General features: G+C 42.8%; 1 protein-coding gene across 1 annotated transcript in view; it reads right to left on the bottom strand.

Moving 5' to 3' along the window:
- The window catches only part of fhit (fragile histidine triad diadenosine triphosphatase), a 473490-nt gene that overhangs the window by 113805 nt on the left and 340418 nt on the right, over positions 1–19267 (bottom strand). The window lies entirely within an intron of this gene.

The following is a 19267-nucleotide window of genomic DNA, read 5'->3' as shown; positions in this document are numbered from 1 at the left end:
AGTGGGCCTTGGGATTTGTTATTTCTTTTTTTTATTAGGACCAGAGCGAAGACTGCCCCCTACTGACCCACCAACAGCACTTCCAGCAGCAACTCAGTTTTCCTGGGAGGTCTCCCATCCAAGTACTAGCCAAACCCATACCCGCTTAGCTTCCATCACTTGGCAGAGCCAGGGTACATGTTGGTACGGCTGCCAGCATAAAGAGTATTCTTGTATATGCAGTATAAAAAAAAAGATGTTTCTTTTAAATGTGAACCACTGATTGTGACACATGTATAATCATCCTGGGTGTGATGGGTCAGCAGGCAACATCACTGCAGACCCATCACACCCTGGTGATGTTCCTGTTCCAACTCCTCCCCTCTGGTAGGCGCTACAGAGCACTGTACCCAAAACAACCAGATATAAAAACAGTTTCTTTCCGTGGGCTGTCATTCAAATGAACACTTAACAGTAAAAAAATCCAACCATGTTGTATATACTCTACTGCACATTGTACGTATACTGGTACTCTGTCATGTCCATCTACCTCAGGCATGTATGTAAGTAACCTGCTAACATCTTTTTCAGCATCTCTGACATATTCTCTGCACCACTGCACCTTATCACCTCTTATTTCACCTGTACAAGTCAATCCTTGTGTATATACCTGAAGATTGTTGTGTTGTAGTGTTGTTATTCTATGTTAAGTACACTGAGAGAGCTACGAAACCGGAGTCGCATTGCATGTGTTTGCAAACCTACATGGCCAATAAACATGACTCTGATTAACCATTACACGACATACTACTTAAATTATGTTTTCTTATGCACACCTGCAAACACACTTCTTTATTACAACTGCTTTTTGTTTTGGCACTTCTCTCATCCTAGTCTCAGTTACTGGCATTTCTCCAGTCAATATCCCGTGAATGTCGGCTAACAGTAATTCCCTTAAATAAAGAGTAAGATATGTTTGCTGATTTTTAAAATTGCGGGGGGGAGGGGGGGTTAAACGCTAAATTCATCAATTATCATTAGGCCAAATGAAGCCATTATGTACTTATAATTATGATATACTTTTGTTGTTATATTTAGTGAACTGATAAATCATCCAAAAATCTTACATTTAATTGTGGGATAATTCATAGAAAACATAACTGCCAAATAAGTTTTTCAAATTGCTCCAGTTCAGACCACACCCACTACCGGTCCAGATCCGAATACAACTACAATACAGATATTTTGTGGATTTAACAGATACAGATAGTAGTGGTGTTGTGTTACGCCTCTGATATACACACACATATATATTTCCAAACTCCCTCTTAAATCATCACAATTCATCAATCAAAAAGATAATTTGTGGCCTCGTAGCCACAAACACCAAACTGTGAACATCAGAAAATCCGTCCATCCATTATCCGGACAACTTAGCCTACTCTCAGGGTCACGGGGATGCTGGAACCTATCCCAACAGTCATTGGGCGGCAGGCAGGGAGACACCCTGGACAGGCCAGCAGGCCACAGGCCATCACACGCACATTCATACCTAGGGACAATTTAGTAGGTCCGATTCACCTGACCTACATGTCTTTGGACTGTGGGAGGAAACCGGAGCACCTGCAGGAAACCCACTCAGACACAGGGAGAACATGCAGACTCTACACAGAGGACGACCCGGGACGACCCCCAAGGTTGGACTACGCCGGGGCTCGAACCCAGGACCTTCTTGCTGTGAAGCAACCGTGGTAACCACTGCACCACTGTGCCACCCACATAAGAAAATCAAAACTGTAAAATGCAAAGGCCAGCCATGCTCCAGTAATATTTCTACTAATATACAACAGGAGCTTTTGCACAGGCCTCTATCATCGTTAATCCATAAATTACAGCCAACCAAAGATAGTTTCCGTTTTCCTCAGCTTCACAGGGCAGACAATACATGTGTCCTCAGTTGGTGTCATTGACCAACAGTGATGAGAATGTTCAGATTTACTTAATGAGTCAGTGTTATACGTTAGAAAATGTAGCTGCTCTGTCAATAGGTCTAATATATTATTTTTCAATGGTGGAGCTGTCAGATGAATACACTGGAAACTGGCAATGGGCTAAATCCACTGCACCCTATCTGAAAGCTGCTTTACTCTTAGCAGTGCACAAAGTCTCACACTGAGAAATCAAAATTAATCGTGAAATAAAAAAATATAAGATTTATTTAATTTAATATAATATAAGACATTTTTTAAACAAATCACCTTTTCAGTCTAGACATGATGAACGCCCAGGATGGTTGCAACATCTCTTGACATGAGGAAGCTATAGGTTCAACATGTGGGCTGAGTGCTTGTACCTTCTTCAGCTATGAAAGCCACTTTAGTTTATCATTGTATTCTAACAATGAATGTGTTCTCTGCATTTAACCCATCCTATTGTATAGGGGCAGTGGGCAGCAGACGCGGGGACCAACTCCAGGTCTTCTTTCCATTGCCTTGCTCAGGGGCACAGACAGGAGTATTAACCCGAACATGCATGTCTTTTTGATGGTGGGAGGAAACCGGAGCACCCGGAAGAAACCCACGCATACACGGAAAGAACATGCAAACTCCACACAGAAAGGACCTGGGACGGCCTGGGGTTCGACCCCAGGACCGTCTTGCTGTGAGGCAACAGTGCTAACCACTGCGCCACCATGCCGTGTGTGTGTGTGTGTGTGTGTGTGTGTGTGTGTGTGTGTGTGTGTGTGTGTGTGTGTGTGTGTGTGTGTGTGTGTGTGTGTTGGCTGCTGGGATAGGCTCCTGCATCCTGTGACCTGACTTCGGATAAGCGGCTTGGATAATGGATGGATGGATGATGAGGTGTGAGCAGTGAACACACAAGTAGTTGACTTAATCCTAAATTGTTCTGGACTTATTCGGCATAATTTAGGGGCAGTTCTAGTTGACATCTATCAGATTTCCAGCATTAAAATAATTAAAACACTTCTATTTTTTTGGCTTAGCACAGGTAAAATGCTCTTAAAAGCTGGATTTTCTGTTGCAGGAAAGCAGTGAATGAAATATTCTATGCAAATTTCAACTGACGGTTGTGCATTCTGCCCAGTTTTCAGTCACCTCATGTCTGGCTGGGTCATGGTAAAGTCCACCAGCCGCCGTACGCAGACATGAAATAGAAGCCGGGTTTGGGTTATTGATGTTCTTCTTTTCTTTTTCTTTTTTTTGTATTTGAGTTAGATTAGGTAGCGATCTGAGAGACAGATATGTGTTTGTGAAAACATTGTACTACATACAGAGTGTATTTCTATCATAAATAACACACAACCCAAGTTGGTAGAAACGACTTGTGTGTTTTTTACATAAACACAGCTGACACTGAATAAATATCAAATTACAGTATACATTTTTGACAGGGGATAGGGCAGCTAATAAACATTATCACCCTAGTCCACTGTCTTTAAGAGTGTATATAGCAAAAAAGAAAAAAGAAAAGAAGAAGATTAATTTGAGCCAACATGTCGTAACCTGCAAAAGACCACCAAATCGTGATACATTTTCAATCCAAATAAGGGACTCCGGTTCCGTTGTCCTGCCAGAAATTACATCAGGTGCTTACAACGACTATTTCGGCTCGAGAAATGTGGACTTAATATGAATTCTGTATTTGTTAAAGGGACAATCCGCAACTGATGCGCACAGTGGCTGTCTGCCCTACTTCTGCTGTGGTTCTGGTCAGACTTGGTAAATGTCGTTCTCTTTATTACTTGCAAATGAGAAAACTGCCCGATGCCACATCGCTTTCAATTTCTTTTAAGTCTTTCAGTGGTCTCCATTTCTCAAAAACAAGTTCACACTGTTGACCCGATAGCGAGACCTGTCATGTTTCTTGTTGTCAGTAGCGTCCATGTTGTCGCAGCACTCAGCATATAGGGTCACGTGCCGTTACGGATATTTCAACTTCGAGACGGATGTGAACCAGTTTTGAAGCCACATGAAAAAATGCTAACATGAACTAGCATAGCATTTCTGTGACCTGCTCTGTTATTGGGGTTCTAGCAGGGAGCTAACGGCTGTAGTTTCAAGATTCAAGATTTAGTTTACTGTCATTTTCACTATGTACCTGCGCACATAGATAAAAATGAAATGTCATTTCTCCCAGCCCACCACAGTGCAACAGAGAAGACAAAAATACACATCAAAAATTCCCTAAAATCGATACCACTAAACACATAAAAAAGGAGAGAACAAAACAAAAAAGCACAATTAACAACACAGTCCGTTCAAGTCCAACACAGTCCACTGCCATTACAGTTTAAATGTTTACAGCCGTTGTCTGTCAACAAGTGACCAGCACTGATGGGGGGGGGGTTAGAGGGTAGGTGGGTGGGGGGAGACACAGTTCGTTAATAATCCTGACTGCTTGTGGGTACAAGCTATTTAGCATTCTGCTGGATTTAGTACAGATGCTCCTGTACCTCTTCTCAGACGGCAGGAGGGAAATCCGGTTGTGAGAAGGATGGTGGGGGTCCTTAATGATGCTGGAGGCTCTGTGAACACAGTGTTGATGGTAAATCTCCCAACAGGAAGGGGAGAGGGGCACAAATGATCTTGCTAGCTGTCATCACTATCCTGTTCAGCTGGTGTTTTTCGGTCGCTTTGCAGTTACCGAACCAGGAAGTGAGACCATAGGTTAGAATGCTTTCAGTGGTGCCCCTGTAGAAGGTGGTGAGGGCTGGAATGGGGAGACTTGCCCTTTTAAGTCTCCGGAGTGGATGGAAGCGCTGTTGGGCCTTTTTAACGATGGCCAAGGTGTTAATGGTTGAGGTCAGGTCGTCCGCTGGGTGCACTCCCAGAAACTTGATGTTACTGACCCTCTCCACGGTGGCGCCATCGATGGTCAGCGGCGTATGATGGTGCCTGCCGGCCCTCCTCAAGTCAATCACTAGCTCCTTTGTTTTGCTTATATTCAGGGAAAGGTTGTGGGATTCGTACCACGCCTTTAACTGCTCCACCTCCATCCTGTATGCAGAGTCATCATTATTGTTGTTTTGTTCTAATGTGATTGGACAATTCTTGTGGCTGTCAATCATGTTCACACCCACCACCACACCTTGTCCCGACTGTCAATCATCCGGCGTCTATGAACTCTGATAAAATCTATAGGCTACATTGTCCTTCTTAATGACTCCATGACTGTGTGGACATTAAAGCAGCTGTCAGCTGTGCTGCGCCAAGGTAAAAAAGTGCCCCCCCCCAAATGTTTAGCACCAGCCGCCACTGAGCTCTACTGCCAGGATTTTATGGTGAGATATGTATAAAAACATAATTTCTAATTTCATAGACACAATCTTTTTTTTCACTGATAAAGCTAATGTAAAAAAATCTGTAAGTATTATCATATCAAATGATGGAAGCTGTGGATAGCCTAGACTGTTCTAAAAAAACAAAACGAAACAAAAAAACAAAGATACAGGATGTATGGCTAGCCCTTATAATGACCAGTGCTCGGAGCGGGCTGGTACTCACCGGTATGCAGTACCAGCACTTCTCGCCTGCCTGCTTTTCACTGTCGGCGGCTAGTCTAATTAATGTTACATTAACCTTACGACAACAGCCTGAAGGACAACTTGACACAGAGCATGGTGACGCAGAGGTGCTTAAGTTTGTGTGACACACTAAAATGAGAGAGAAGAGAAAGTATCAGATTTCACCGGGAATACAAGGAACTAAAGGCATCCCGGCCTGATCACTTCACTGCACCACACACTAACGCCAGTGTACAACTGAGATGCTTGTCAGCTTGGATTTATTTTGGGAACATCAGCAATATATCCTCGTATCTTTTATTCACTGTGGAAATTCAGAACCTAATAATGATCTGCTGATACCGGCCAATACAAATGCCAATAGGTGAGGGGGGGGGGTACAGTGCATACCACATGGCCACACTGTTGGAACACTGCTGGCTCAATTCCAGCCGGTGACCTTGTTGCATGTCATACCCTTCTCTCTCTCTCCCTCATTTCCTCTCTACCTCTCCACTGCAATTGTCTAATAAAGAGGTAACAATAATAACAATAATAATAATAACAATAAAATGTGAATAAGGGGAGTACTTACTTATCTTTTCCACTTCAGGCACTGATAACGACCAAAATAAGAGCTTAAAAGTAAAGGTGGTTAAATTACCCTGACAATATCCAAGGGCTCATAGGGCTAAAATATCCTTGAATGAAAATGAATGACTGGGCATACTTTATTATTAATAAAGCTTTTAATTAACAAATAAAGCACAATATGAAAACAATGTATAACTATGTACAAGATGTTTTTTTTAGAAAATTAAATTGTACAAATATTATTTAAAGAGATAACACAAATCCTTTCAGTGTAAATTATGCAACTATTCTAATGCAATACAAAAAACAATAAATAACAACTAGAACATATTCAATAATATTAACAAAACAAAAAGTGTATAAACCTATAAAAAAAGAAAATGACATAATAAAGACATATAAATGTAAACAGAATTGAAAAAAATTACAATCGGAACTTTTGAACAAATAACAATACACAAGTTTTAAAAAAAAAAAGGTTCCCGGTGTGGGAAGATGGCGGCGTGATCTTGGCTTTGCAGCGGCCTCACCTAGTACCATCCATGCAGTGTCTTTGTCCACGTCTGTGTCTAAGTATTCAAAGAAGGTTGAATCAGTTCATCTGGATACAACGTTTATTGACAGAAAGCCTGTTTTGTCTTCGTTTGATGGCTGGTAGAGCTGGCGCTGGATTGGCTGGGAGAGCTTGGTCTGCTGCATCCTGTGGGCCCAGGGACCACGGTACTGACCGGAGCTGCACCCGAAGAGGCAGGCTAAGCTAACTGCTAGCCCATGCAGACCGGCAGTTCCGATAAAATCGAGGGCTGTCTGGCTGTGGCCTCGCCTAGCGTTGACTGTGTTTTAGTGTCATCATGTGGAGTGCGGGGAGGTGTGTTGAAGGTGTCTGGCTGGGAGCGCTGGTGTTAGATTGGCTGAGGGAGCCTGGTCTGCTGTATCCGGTGGGCCCATGGACCATGGTCTTGCTGAAGCTGTGCCCGAGGAGGAAACACCGAGGGCGGTCTGTCAGGACGCGGAAGCGGGGCAGGCTAAGCTAACTGCTAGCCCATGTGGACCGGCAGTTCCGACAGTCATCCTGGCTGGCATTCATTCTCCGTAACAGTGGAATTTTTGGACTGTGTGGCACTGAGTGGACTGTGTTGTTAACCGTTTGTGTTTTTTTTTTTGTTGCTTTGTTCTCTCTGTTTTTGTATGGTTTCGGTGGTGTCATTTTTGGGAAATTTGGGATATGTGTTTTTGTCTTTTGTGTCACACTGCTGTGGGCCAGAGGAAACGGAATTTCATTTCTGTTGTGAACACAAGTACATGAAAGAAATGACAATAAATCGTTCCCGATTGCTGAAAACTGCCTCCCAGTAAGTGAATTCTGTGTGCTTATGTGATAGTCTGTGAGGAATGTGTTCATGATGTTCTTCAGAATTTCTGTTTCCTAGATTTTTTTTTAAGTCAGACCCTTGTCTGTGGGGCGGGGGACACCCCATGGGGACCCCCTGGTGGTTAGGAGGCCCATTGCAGTCGCTTATAATGCAAATTGGTGAAAGCGGCCCTGGATCTGGAAGCCCTGAGGCCCTGAGATGAGGACAACACTTTGGTGGTCAATAGCGAGGGGAAATCGTAATGTTGTCATTTGCATTCAAAGCCGGTAATTGCATTTAATTAGACAGTTTGCACATTTCATCATGCACAGTATGCAGTGCATTCACAGTTATACTTCCTGTCAATGTGGTCTTTGTTTTAAACTTTTGAAATGGGTGGTTTTTAAATTGCAATTGTTTAGTTTTTGTTTCAATGTTTTCCTAACAGACTACAACAAGTCCATTATTTTGATGACAATGCATTCAACCTTCAATGCGCGTGTGTATTAAGCACACTTCATTAATCCAACATCAAATTCTCTCAAAATTCTCATAAGAAAAGAGGAAGTTACAAGAATGTTCTTTCATAAGGTCCAATAGCTCTCAGATTTTAATGGTAACATTAACGAATGTCTGTAAATGAGAAACAGAAAATTTACACAATTCTTCCAGGATGATGCCCATTTGTTCATATTAGACAAATACACAAAACATTTTCCCAAATAAGTTCTGTGATGACATCTTTTTTATTATTTCCACTCAGATTATGAGGCATAGTAAATCTTAAATGATGTCTGGTGATGTAGCAGAAGTGATAACCGTACTCCTCCTCTAGCAGTTTTTTTTTCCAGCTCACTTTTTGAGAAGATAAGAGATGGGAACACATGACTGGGCCGCATGACTTTCTCTCTTGACGATTGGTTGAGTGGAGTCTGAGCTTTCACTTGGTCTTATGTTTATCTCCAGCCTGTATAGAAGTGCATTATTAAAGCCCTTACACCCATCTTTGGTTTGCACAAAGCCCAACTGCGATCCTGTTGAGATGTGGATTTTGAAAAGAGGGTTGTATTTGTTATCCTAGATGATTCCTTATGTGTTTTGTCCTGCTTTCTATGTTCACCCAATCTAGAGAAAGTAAGCCCAGTTCTGAGATGTCACAGCACATCTCTCTCACTTTTTCTCTTTGTCTTCTGGATTGGCTCAGGGTGGCTTAAAACTGTCTAATCCTAGCTGACAGTTAAGTGATTATTCTGGAGGCAGGCTTTACCCAAGACACCGGGTATTGAATGAGGGCTGTGCAAAGTATCGACAGCAGTTGAGGGATTTCTATTTTTAACAGTCCAAGTGAGCCTCACTAGTGTGAGAAATTGTACTCTTAAGGTTTTCCCCATCGCACCCCATACGTACAACATCCTGGATGTAAAGTGACTCCTACAATTGAAACTGTCACCCTTGGCAAACATGGATAGATTTCTTTCTTTTTTTTTTTACCTTGCTGCCTGGATGGCCATCATGCCAGTCCACCAGGTAGTTTGTATGTATAAACGCCATGATTCAACGTTTCTTGCTCAGGGTAACAGGACTCCGTACATCAGTGTACACAAGTGCCTCTTTGGCATGTACATTGAACAAATGAATGGGTACCATGGTAACCATTAAGATGCAACTATTTTGTGTTGTCATCTTAATGATGGAGATTTTTTTGTTTTTGGATTCTTTTCTCCCCAATTGTATCCTGCCAATTACCCCATTCTTCCGAGCTGTTCCGATCGCTGCTCCACACCCTCTGCCGATCCGGGGAGGGCTGCAGACTACCACATGCCTCCTCCGATACATGTGGAGTTGCCAGACGCTTCTTTTCACCTGATCACCTGACAGTGAGGAGTTTCGCCAGGGCGATGTAGCATGTGGGAGGATCACACTATTCCCCCTCCCCCCCAAACAGGTACCCCGACCGACCAGAGAAGGTGCTACTGCAGTGACCAGGACACATACTCACATTCGGCTTCCCACCTGCAGACACGGCCAATTGTAATAATAATAATAACACATTTTATTTGTGGGCGCCTTCCAGAGCACTCAAGGACATCTTACAGAACACAGTTAAAAATCAAGCAGCACTGTATCAGACAGCAAAATCAAAACAAAGCAGGGTAGACAACAAAAAGTTAATACAACGGATAAGTATAAAATCATCATCTGCACAAAACTCAATGAAGCATGGATCAGACTGAATATGCCAGTTTGAAAAGGTACGTTTTGAGATGGGATTTGAAGGTTGAAAGAGAGTCAATGTTGTGAATGTCTTGTGGGAGAGAGATCCATAGGCGGGGGGCAGAATGACTGAAGGCTCTAGATCAGCGTTTCCCAACCCAGTCCTCAAGGAACACCTATCCTGCAGATTTTCATTGTAACCCTGCATAGGTAGCCCTGCTTGTACTTACTCAACCAATCATCTCACAGCACTTAATTATGCAAGGTGTGCAACAGCTGACATGATTCATTGCTGAGTGGCTGAATAACTACAAACAGGTACCTATGCGCGGTTGCAAAGAAAATCTGCAGGATAGGTGTTCCTTGAGGACTGGGTTGGGAAACACTGATCTAGACCCCATGGTAGTTAAGTGGGTCAATGGTGTAGTGAGTTGGGAGCGGGGCCCGACCAAGCCGGCGGTAACACGAGGATTCAAACTGGCGAGCCCCATGTTGGTAGGCAATGGAATAGACTGCCACGCTACCCGGTCGCCCCCACAATATTGGAGATTTTAATGGAATTTTCAAACTTGATTGTTTATACCCAACTACTATATCTATATCAACTACTATACTACTACTAAAACTATATCAACTATTCATTGATAGCCAATACTTGTCACTGTTCCCAGTCCTTTACAATATATCCATCCATCCATCATCCAAACCACTTATCCCGCTTATATATATATATATATATATATATATATATATATATATATATAGCAGCTACTAATATATGCTTTAAAAAGCTGCAGCTTTATGGAAAAGTGTGTGCCTAATTTCAGGCACTGCCTCACATCCTAATATGATTATTTATGCTCTTGCTCTATTGGCATTACAAGACAGAGGCAATATTTCAATCATAAATCATCATGCAGCACAACCCTTGAATAATTCACCCTTCATAAGGGTCTGTGTATTAACAGTGGGGAGGCATATCGCTATGCTCCCTTGCCCTTGTGTTCAGGGCAAGGTTTTTATCCTTGTCATAGATCACAATCTAAGTTGTAGGTGCTAGGGCTCTAAACAGGTTTGCCTCTACCCACATGTCAGTAGTGGGTGTATAAGTGTCAATTAAACTGGATTGATCTCTGTTTAAGTAATTTGATTTTAGATTATTTTTTTCTTTTATAGTGGGTCACGCTACGATTGGCCGGTAGGCAATGTGTTGGTATCTTTTTTTTTAAAGGATGCTGTGACAACACAGAATTAGAGTTACTAATGTATTACGGGGGTCATCAGAAGCCAGGTTTGTCTGGTGTTAGTTAGGCTTACTTGTTATTTGCCTTTACTGTTTGTAAAAGTCTGAAGATTGGCGATAAAAATGTTCCATATTTTGTAAATCGAAAATTCGATCTTTTACAATTGTTCAAGATTTTACAATTGCTATGTCACAACTGCTACACAAATCTGTATGAGGTAATCGACTCCAGTCACTAGTAAACTTCAAACCGGCAAAGAAATGATACCTTTGTGCTAAGGGCTTCTTTTAGGGATGTGCAATATATCGGTAGCAAACATATTATCCACTGGGTGTCGGGTGGCGTGGTGGTGGTCTATTCCGTTGCCTACAAATATGGGGACCGCTGATTCAAATCCCAGTGTTACCTCCGGCTTGGTCGGGCGTCCCTACAGACACAATTGCCCGTGTCTGCGGGGATGTGTCCTGGTCACTGCACTTGCACCTCCTCTGGACGGTCGGGGTGCCTGCTGTTCAGTTGGGGGGTGGGGTGGGAGGGGGATCTGGGGGGAATAGCATGATCCTCCCATGCGCTATGTCCCCCTAGCGAAACCTCTCACTGTCATGTGAAAAGAAGTGGCTGGCGACTCCACATGTATGGGAGGAGGCATGTGGTAGTCTGCAGCCCTCCCTGGCTCGGGAGAGGGGGCGGAGCAGCGACTGGGACGGCTCGGAAGAGTGGGGTAATTGGCCAGATACAATTGGGGAGAAAAAGAGGGAGAAAAATCCGGGGAAAAAAAATATCCACTGATAAGAAGAAAAAAAAAATATTGTCAAACCAGCCAATGATTACAGCTGATAATACGGCAGCATGGAAACCCAGACTGTGTGCTGCTTGTCTTAAATGTGGGTTGTGTCTGCGGTCTGATCTGACAAGGCATGACTACATTACAAATGAGAAAAAAGTGGCATGCTTCTTCCCATTCTCACTGACATTTATTCACATACGTGTAGAGCTGGGCGATATCATGACATAATATTGGCATCGTGATATAAGGCTACATATTGTCTTGGAGTTTGGTTACCGCAGTGTCATGATACAACTTAAATGTTGTCATTCCCTGGTCTTAGAGGCTGCATTACAGTAAAGTGATGCAATTTTCTGAACTTATTCCACTGTTTTATTTTGAGCGAAATGAAAAATAAATGTCCTTACATGCTTGATCCTCATGTCCACATTACTAATGGACATTTCTGAACATTTCCTTGTGTGCAAATATCTTATGAAAGCACCAATGGTAATTCCCAAAATGTCATTACATTATCAATACCGAGGTATTCAGTCAAAAATATTGTAATATTTGATTTTTTTTCAATATTGCCCAGCCCTACATATATGTGAAAGCAGGTTGAAAGGACTGTGCAATTTTTTCCTCTTCATTGCTTTATTCACATTAGTCAACATTTACTGGGCATCTGTTCTTTCCGCTATTTCTGAGTGGCATTGTCTATGTTTGAATAGTTTACTACTGACTGGAACTGATCAGCCTGCAATCCTTGCCAAGTTTTCCCCTTTCTTACCCTCATTACATATAAAATGTCGATTTTGTCATGAAACACGACAAGCTTGTGAACTAGTTCAGGCTGACAACTCGAATTGTGCCACTGTGTGTTGTGAGGTGATGTCTACTTGGACTACAGAACGTAGCCTGTTTTTAACGGGTCAGGTCAGGTAGGAGGCCTCACCACCCACAATGCTTACTATAACTTGCATAATGAATTAAATAATTCGTCGACAGTCACCCCGTTCCTAAAATGTTTGCGATTACATCCACCATGGCTACAACATTCTTGCACGTATGGCTGGCTGCTCTGACTCACAGTCGCCTGCATATTATAGCGGGACGGTGCTGAGAAAGCTTGAGAAAAAGATCTCTCTGCACCCGCTGTTGTTATCAGGGTTGAACTTCAGCAACCCGCATGTGTCTGGTACTGCTAGCAAGATTTTAGCAACAGGAAAGCTGCTTTTCTAGAAAATCTATTTTTGTTGCAGCTTTCAGAGACAGCAGGTGGACTGGTGAAATTCAGATCTGCTCAGAACCAAGCAGAGCTCAAAGGGAACATTTTTATTCCAATAGGCTACAGAGCATAGACCCAACATGTGTTAGGTTAGGCCACTCTATTTTTATTTCTGTGCAACATCTATGCAACATAACGGGCAGGATAATGATGCCAATACTTGCTGAATACATAGATCTTGATTTTTATGCAATGATAGTGATAGATGTTTGGCCCATGTTCCATCTCCCCAAACCCACACCGGCACCCCCTTCAGGGGTTCAAGATGCCCAGGTTGTGTCATTGTTATTACTTTTGGCTGCCGTGCCGGTGTAAATTGCAAACGCCCACCTCCACCCCAGTGTGTGTAGGTTCTGATCTCTGACTCTTGGTGACTTCCTGTTCCTATCTGCTGCTCTAATTTGCCTCTCATTTGGCTTGTTAAGCTTAAAGGGAGTAATGAGGTCAGAACCATGATCCCAAAATCCACATTCCTGTGTGAATTTTGGCATACAAAAAACATCCACAGTGCAGTTGTTTTTTGGTTTTCTTGCCCTTTTGTATCTGTTTAAGTCAGAGAGTACTGCTGGCGTCGTGTGTGGCTGCCGCTTCTCCCTCTCGTAGCCCCCCCTTCCCATCCACCCCTGTATGTCTGTGCTATGTTTATCTGTTGTCTTGTTTCACCCCGTTTATTCTAAAGCGACTCTGAGTGTTAGAAAAGCGCTATATAAGATTGAATTATTATTAAAATAAGATATAGTCTACACATTACATTTTCACTTTAATAATGCCTCTTTAATCACATGAATTGTCCTACTCGACTTGTTTTAATATGTAGAAAGAACAAAAAAGGTAAAAATATTCATTATAGGTAAGAGATGGAAACTGATGATCCTCTGTGGCAGCCCCTAACGGCAGCAGCCGAAAGAAGAAGGAGAAGAAGAAGAAGAAGAAGAGGAAGAAGAAGTATTGTTATAGGTATTAGCCACGACAGGCAGGTAATTATCAGTTGTTGTTATCAGCCCAGAATTTTCATATCCCTGCATGTCTAGCTTCTTTCTTTAACAAAGGATTTCTGATTAAAAAAAACCCCAAAAAAACCGACTCCCTCACATTGCTACAATACCTGTCAAATTTAAATAGAGTATTGAAATAAGAATTCAGTTCTTTTTGCTTACCCCACTCCTCTCTCACACTGTTGTTTTTGTGATGCCAGGGATGATGCATGTTCTGGGCTATGGATGCTGAAGGAGTAGACATTTCTGAGTTCGAGGCAGACTCGTGATGAGCACCGGGCTTTGTTCTTTTGAAAGAAGCATGTTGGGGAGCACTTAAAACCCTCCTCTATTCTCACTATGCTGCCTGTCAAAGCTGACTGGATGCTGTGCGAGTTAAGCTGTGCCTAATTTCTCCCTGGCAGGCAGCAGACATTCACTTCTCCAGCGGAGCCTTACTCACTCCCTGTCATGGCAAGTGTTGACTTGTCGACAGTTCTTGACATCTGATGTGTTCTGGGTGTCGTGACTAGGAACATACATCTAGTCACCTGGACGTATCCCAGACACTTTCTTTTTGCAGCGTGTGCAATAAAATCAAACACAGAGGTCAAAGACAGCATTTTAAAGGCAGTTTACCTTACTATAATACATTTTTCATCGTACAGGATTGCTAAAATGTGTTTTTGTTGGGGTTTTTTTTCTTCAAATGTGTCCCTATGTATACATACTGTAGCATTACACTATGTGCAGAATTCATGAAGGCAGATTTACATGGAATGTATACAAAAAATACAAAACAATGTTATAACAAAAACTACTATTTTGGAGGGTGCTGAATTTTACAAAATAAGAATAATAATAATAAAAGAAAAAACTCCAGAGAGCCTGCAGGCAGAATGAAAGATAAGAAGCCATTCTTCTCCCACTCCATCCCATTACACCCCATACACAGAACTTCACAAAGTCCTTTGCATCAATATCGGCAATATACTCTGACTGTCATTACAAGTGGATATACTAGTCCAATCTATCTGAGAGGACGCTAAATGAATCAGGGACATTGAATTACCAGGACTGCCCAGAGAGCAGACCACTGGGAGAGTGGATTACATCTGTCTCTTTCCTTATTTTTCACAGACGTGTAAGAGGGAAGACATTTCATCTGTGAAGAGGATTTAATGCAGCCCAGTTGACAGCAATTGGTATTGTTTTATTTTCAATGGTTGCATTCTGAATAGTTGGACAATAAGAGACCATGGCTAACGGCCTCGTGTAATCGTCTTACGCGTGCAAGTGTCAACATGACCAAAACAAGCAAACGGGTTTATATGTCCAGGGTGTTTCCCCACCTGCCGCACAATGACTGCTGGGATAGGCTCCAGCATCCCCGCGACCCTGAGAGCAGGATAAGCGGTTTGGATAATGATGATAATTATTATTGTTATTATTATCATTACTACTATTATAATTATATAACTTGAAATTTAATTACAGTGGATATAAAAAGCCTAAACATCCCTGTTAAAATGGCGGGTTTTTGCGATGTAAAAAAATGAAACCAAGATAAATCATGTCAGAACTCTTTCCACCCTTAAAGTGAAATTGTAACCTATAAAGATGAAGTTAAAAAAAATTCAAACATTTTATAGAAAAAAAACCCCCAAAAATAAAAATGTAAAATGACCTGGTTGCATAGGTGTGCACACCCTTTAATGACTGGGGATGTGGCTGTGTTCAGAATCACCTGATCACATTCAAGCTCATGTTAAATAGGGGTGGCTGTGATTAACCCCAAATAAAGGTCAGCTGTTCCTGCAGGATTTTCAGGACATCTTGGTTGCATCTGACTACTAAAGCCATGGTCCGCAAAGAGCCGACAAAGCATGAATGGGATCTCATAGTTGAAAGGTATCGATCAGGAGAGGGGTATGAAATAATTTCCACAGCATTAGATATACCATGGAACACAGTGATGACGTCATCAACAACTTGAGAAAATATGGCACAACAGTGACATTACCAAGACCAGGATATTCAAGCAAAAAAAACAAGCCCGGCTAAATTTTGCAACAAAAAAAAAAAAATCCAGTTTCCCAAAACCATGTGGAAAAATGTGTTATGGTCTGATGAGACCAAGGTTGAACTTTTTTGGCCATAATTCCAAAAGGTATGTCTGGCCCAAAAACAACACAGCACAACACCAAAAGGGCAGCATACCCACGGCGGTGGCAGCATCGGGCTTCGGGGCTGCTTTTCTGGGGCTTTAGTCAAGGTGGAGGGAATCATGAATAGCTCCAAATACCAGTCGAGGTTGACGCAAAACCTCAAGGCATCTGCTAGGAAGCTGACGATGAGGAGGAATTTCCCCTTTGGCATGGCAATGATTCAAAGCATACATCCAAATCAACAAAGGAACAGCTTCACCAAAAGAAGACCAGTGTTTAGGAATGGCCCAGCCAGAGCCCAGACCAGGATCAATAGACAATCTGTGGGGTGACCTGAAGAGGGCTGTGCACAGGAGATGCCCTCGCAATTTGACTGCTCTACAATGTTTTTACAAGGAAGAGGGGGAAAATATTGCCAAGTCAAAATGTGCCAAGCTGATAGACTTTTACCCAAAAAGACTGAGTACTGTAATAAAATGACAAGGTCCAAACATCCATTATCCGAACCGCTTATCCTGCTCTCAGGGTCGTGGGATGCTGGAGCCTATCCCAGCAGTCATTGGGCAGCAGGCAGGGAGACACCCTGGACAGGCCGCCAGGCCATCACACAGGGCCGACACACACACACACACACACACACACACACACACACACACACACCGAGGGACAATTTAGTACGGCCGAGTCACCTGACCTACATGTCTTTGGACTGTGGGAGGAAACCGGAGCCCTCGGAGGAAACCCACGCAGACACGGGGAGAACACGCAAACTCCACACAGAGGACGGTTCGGTTCAGCCCCCCCCCTCCCCCAAGGTTGGACTACCCCAGGGCTAAAACGAAAAGGTGCTTCAACAAAATATTAGTTTCAGGGTGTGCACACATGTGCAACCAGGCTATTGAACGTTTTTTTTTAAATTATTATTTGTACATCCCTAAAAGGTTTCAGCTTGTTTATCACAACATAGGTTGCAATTTCCCATTTAGGGTGGAACAAGTGCTGACATGATTTACCTTGGTTTCATTTTTCTACACCACAAAAAACCTGCCATTTTAACAGGGGTGTGTAGACTTTTATATCTACTGTATATATTCTTATACCCTAAATTGTTACAGTAGATCTTTATCTATGCACAGATAAATCTGAAAATGTTGCAGAAATGATGCACGACTCTGATGACAACGACTTGCAAATGGCTTTGCTGAAATGAGTTAGCCCGGGATAAGAAAACGCCTCTTTGAATATCATGCTCGGTTGCTCCTACTCCGGCGCTGACCTGATGAAGGGTCCTTGTCATGTGTCTGATGGGGTCTGGCTCCGTGGAACCACACTGAGGGAAGACAGAGAATGGGGAACACGAGCATCGAGACAGGCAGTCGGACGGCAAAGCAAGACCAAAGGTCCAGAGTTTTCTACGACCCTTTAACCTCTGTCTCTGGAGCTCAGTTCTCAAGATCCTTTCCTTCAGTCTCTGTTCCGTGTCATGAAAAAGTGCCCAGCAGGCAGGCAGACACACACACACACACACACACACACACACACACACACACACACACACACACACACACACACACACACAGGGCATCACATTTCACCTTTTAATTTAATGTTTGCCTGTAATTACTTTTTGCATGCTTGAAGGACTGAAATGCTTAAACACCATTGTGGGTGAGTGCTGGGGGGGGTCTCGAAAATTAACTGTACAATATAAACTACCATAAGAAGTAGTAATTACTCAGTAGGTATTGTCAGTGTTTATATAATTACAATGGCAATTGACATGCATCAAAGATTTTCAAGTCTCTGGGTAATTTCTCTGTTCTGCGCTTGTAAAATATGGCGGCTGCCATTTTCATAAAACAGCCGAGTGGTCTCTGAAAATAAATGAAAACGTAGCAAGATATTATCATCTCATTACTCTTCCATGCCCCCCGTAAAATTAGTGGGTGATGTTAAGTGAAAAATTGAATTTCAAAAATGAATATAATATTAACTATATTGAATTTGATTCCAATTTGGATTTTCACAAAGGTGACAAGATTTCGAACACGTGTAGTCAGTGTTGCGTGTATGGATAACGTGCCCTCTGTTACAAACCATTTAATTCAGCTTCCATCGTGATATGGAAACTGGACTTTGGTGAAATCGGTCATCTTTGGCTAATTCATATTGCCATTCCTAACCAGTTCAGGTTTCTGTGGGACTAAGACTCATACAAGTTTATGTTTAACACAAGGAACTTGACTTGCTCACATAAATAAAACAAGGTACACAACTCAACCCTCTCAAAGTAGATGGTGTTTTAGAATATCTAGAAGGGTTTTGAAAAAAACGTTTTTATAAGGGTGTCTATGTATCTAGGAAATGTCAACTGGATGGAGCTCCTTCGCCACAGTGTCAGTCCTCCTCACCACTTCTCTTACTGCACCTCACCTCACACTTCAGCACCAGCAATTTCCTTATGCTAGACCAAGACAGGGAAGCAAATCAAGTAGTCAGTTAAAATAATGCTGCGAGAGGCGTCCGGGTAGCATGGCAGTCTATTCCTTTGCCTACCAACACGGAGATCGCCGGTTTGAATCCCCGTGTTACCTCCAGCTTGGTCGAGTATCCCTACAGACACAATTGGCCGTGTATGTGGGTGGGAAGCCGGATGTAGGTGTATGTCCTGGTCTCACCTGGTTGGTCAGGGCGCCTGTCCGGGGGGGAGGGGAAACTGGGGGGAACAGCGTGACCCTCCCACACGCTATGTCCCCCTGGCGAAACTCCTCACTGTCAGGTGAAAAGAAGCAGCTGACAACTCCACATGTATCAGAGGAGGCATGTGGTAGTCTGCAGCCCTCCCCGGATTGGCGGAGGGGGTGGAGCAGCGACTGGGACAGCTCGGAAGAGTGGGGTAATTGGTCGGGTACAATAAGGGAGAAAAGGGGGGAGGGGGAGAATCCAAAAAAAAAAGAAGAAAAATTGCTGCAAATGCAGCATCATTCGTGATTTCCAGTTTAGAAAAGCATGCCAGATATTTACACAAAGGTGAGCTTGCTCAAGAGCTTGTAAGCTCTCCAGGCGAGGACGCTCTCCTCTGTCTGCCAATGAGAAAAGTGTCCCCCCACACTCTCATAACCAGTCCATCATTCCTACTCAACTCAAACACACATACGCCCTAT

Source organism: Lampris incognitus, chromosome 2, assembly GCF_029633865.1.
Source record: "Lampris incognitus isolate fLamInc1 chromosome 2, fLamInc1.hap2, whole genome shotgun sequence".
NCBI classification, from domain to species: Eukaryota; Metazoa; Chordata; class Actinopteri; order Lampriformes; family Lampridae; genus Lampris; species Lampris incognitus.
Note: the sequence above shows the minus strand (reverse complement) of the source record. Positions and strands in the feature narration are given on the sequence as shown.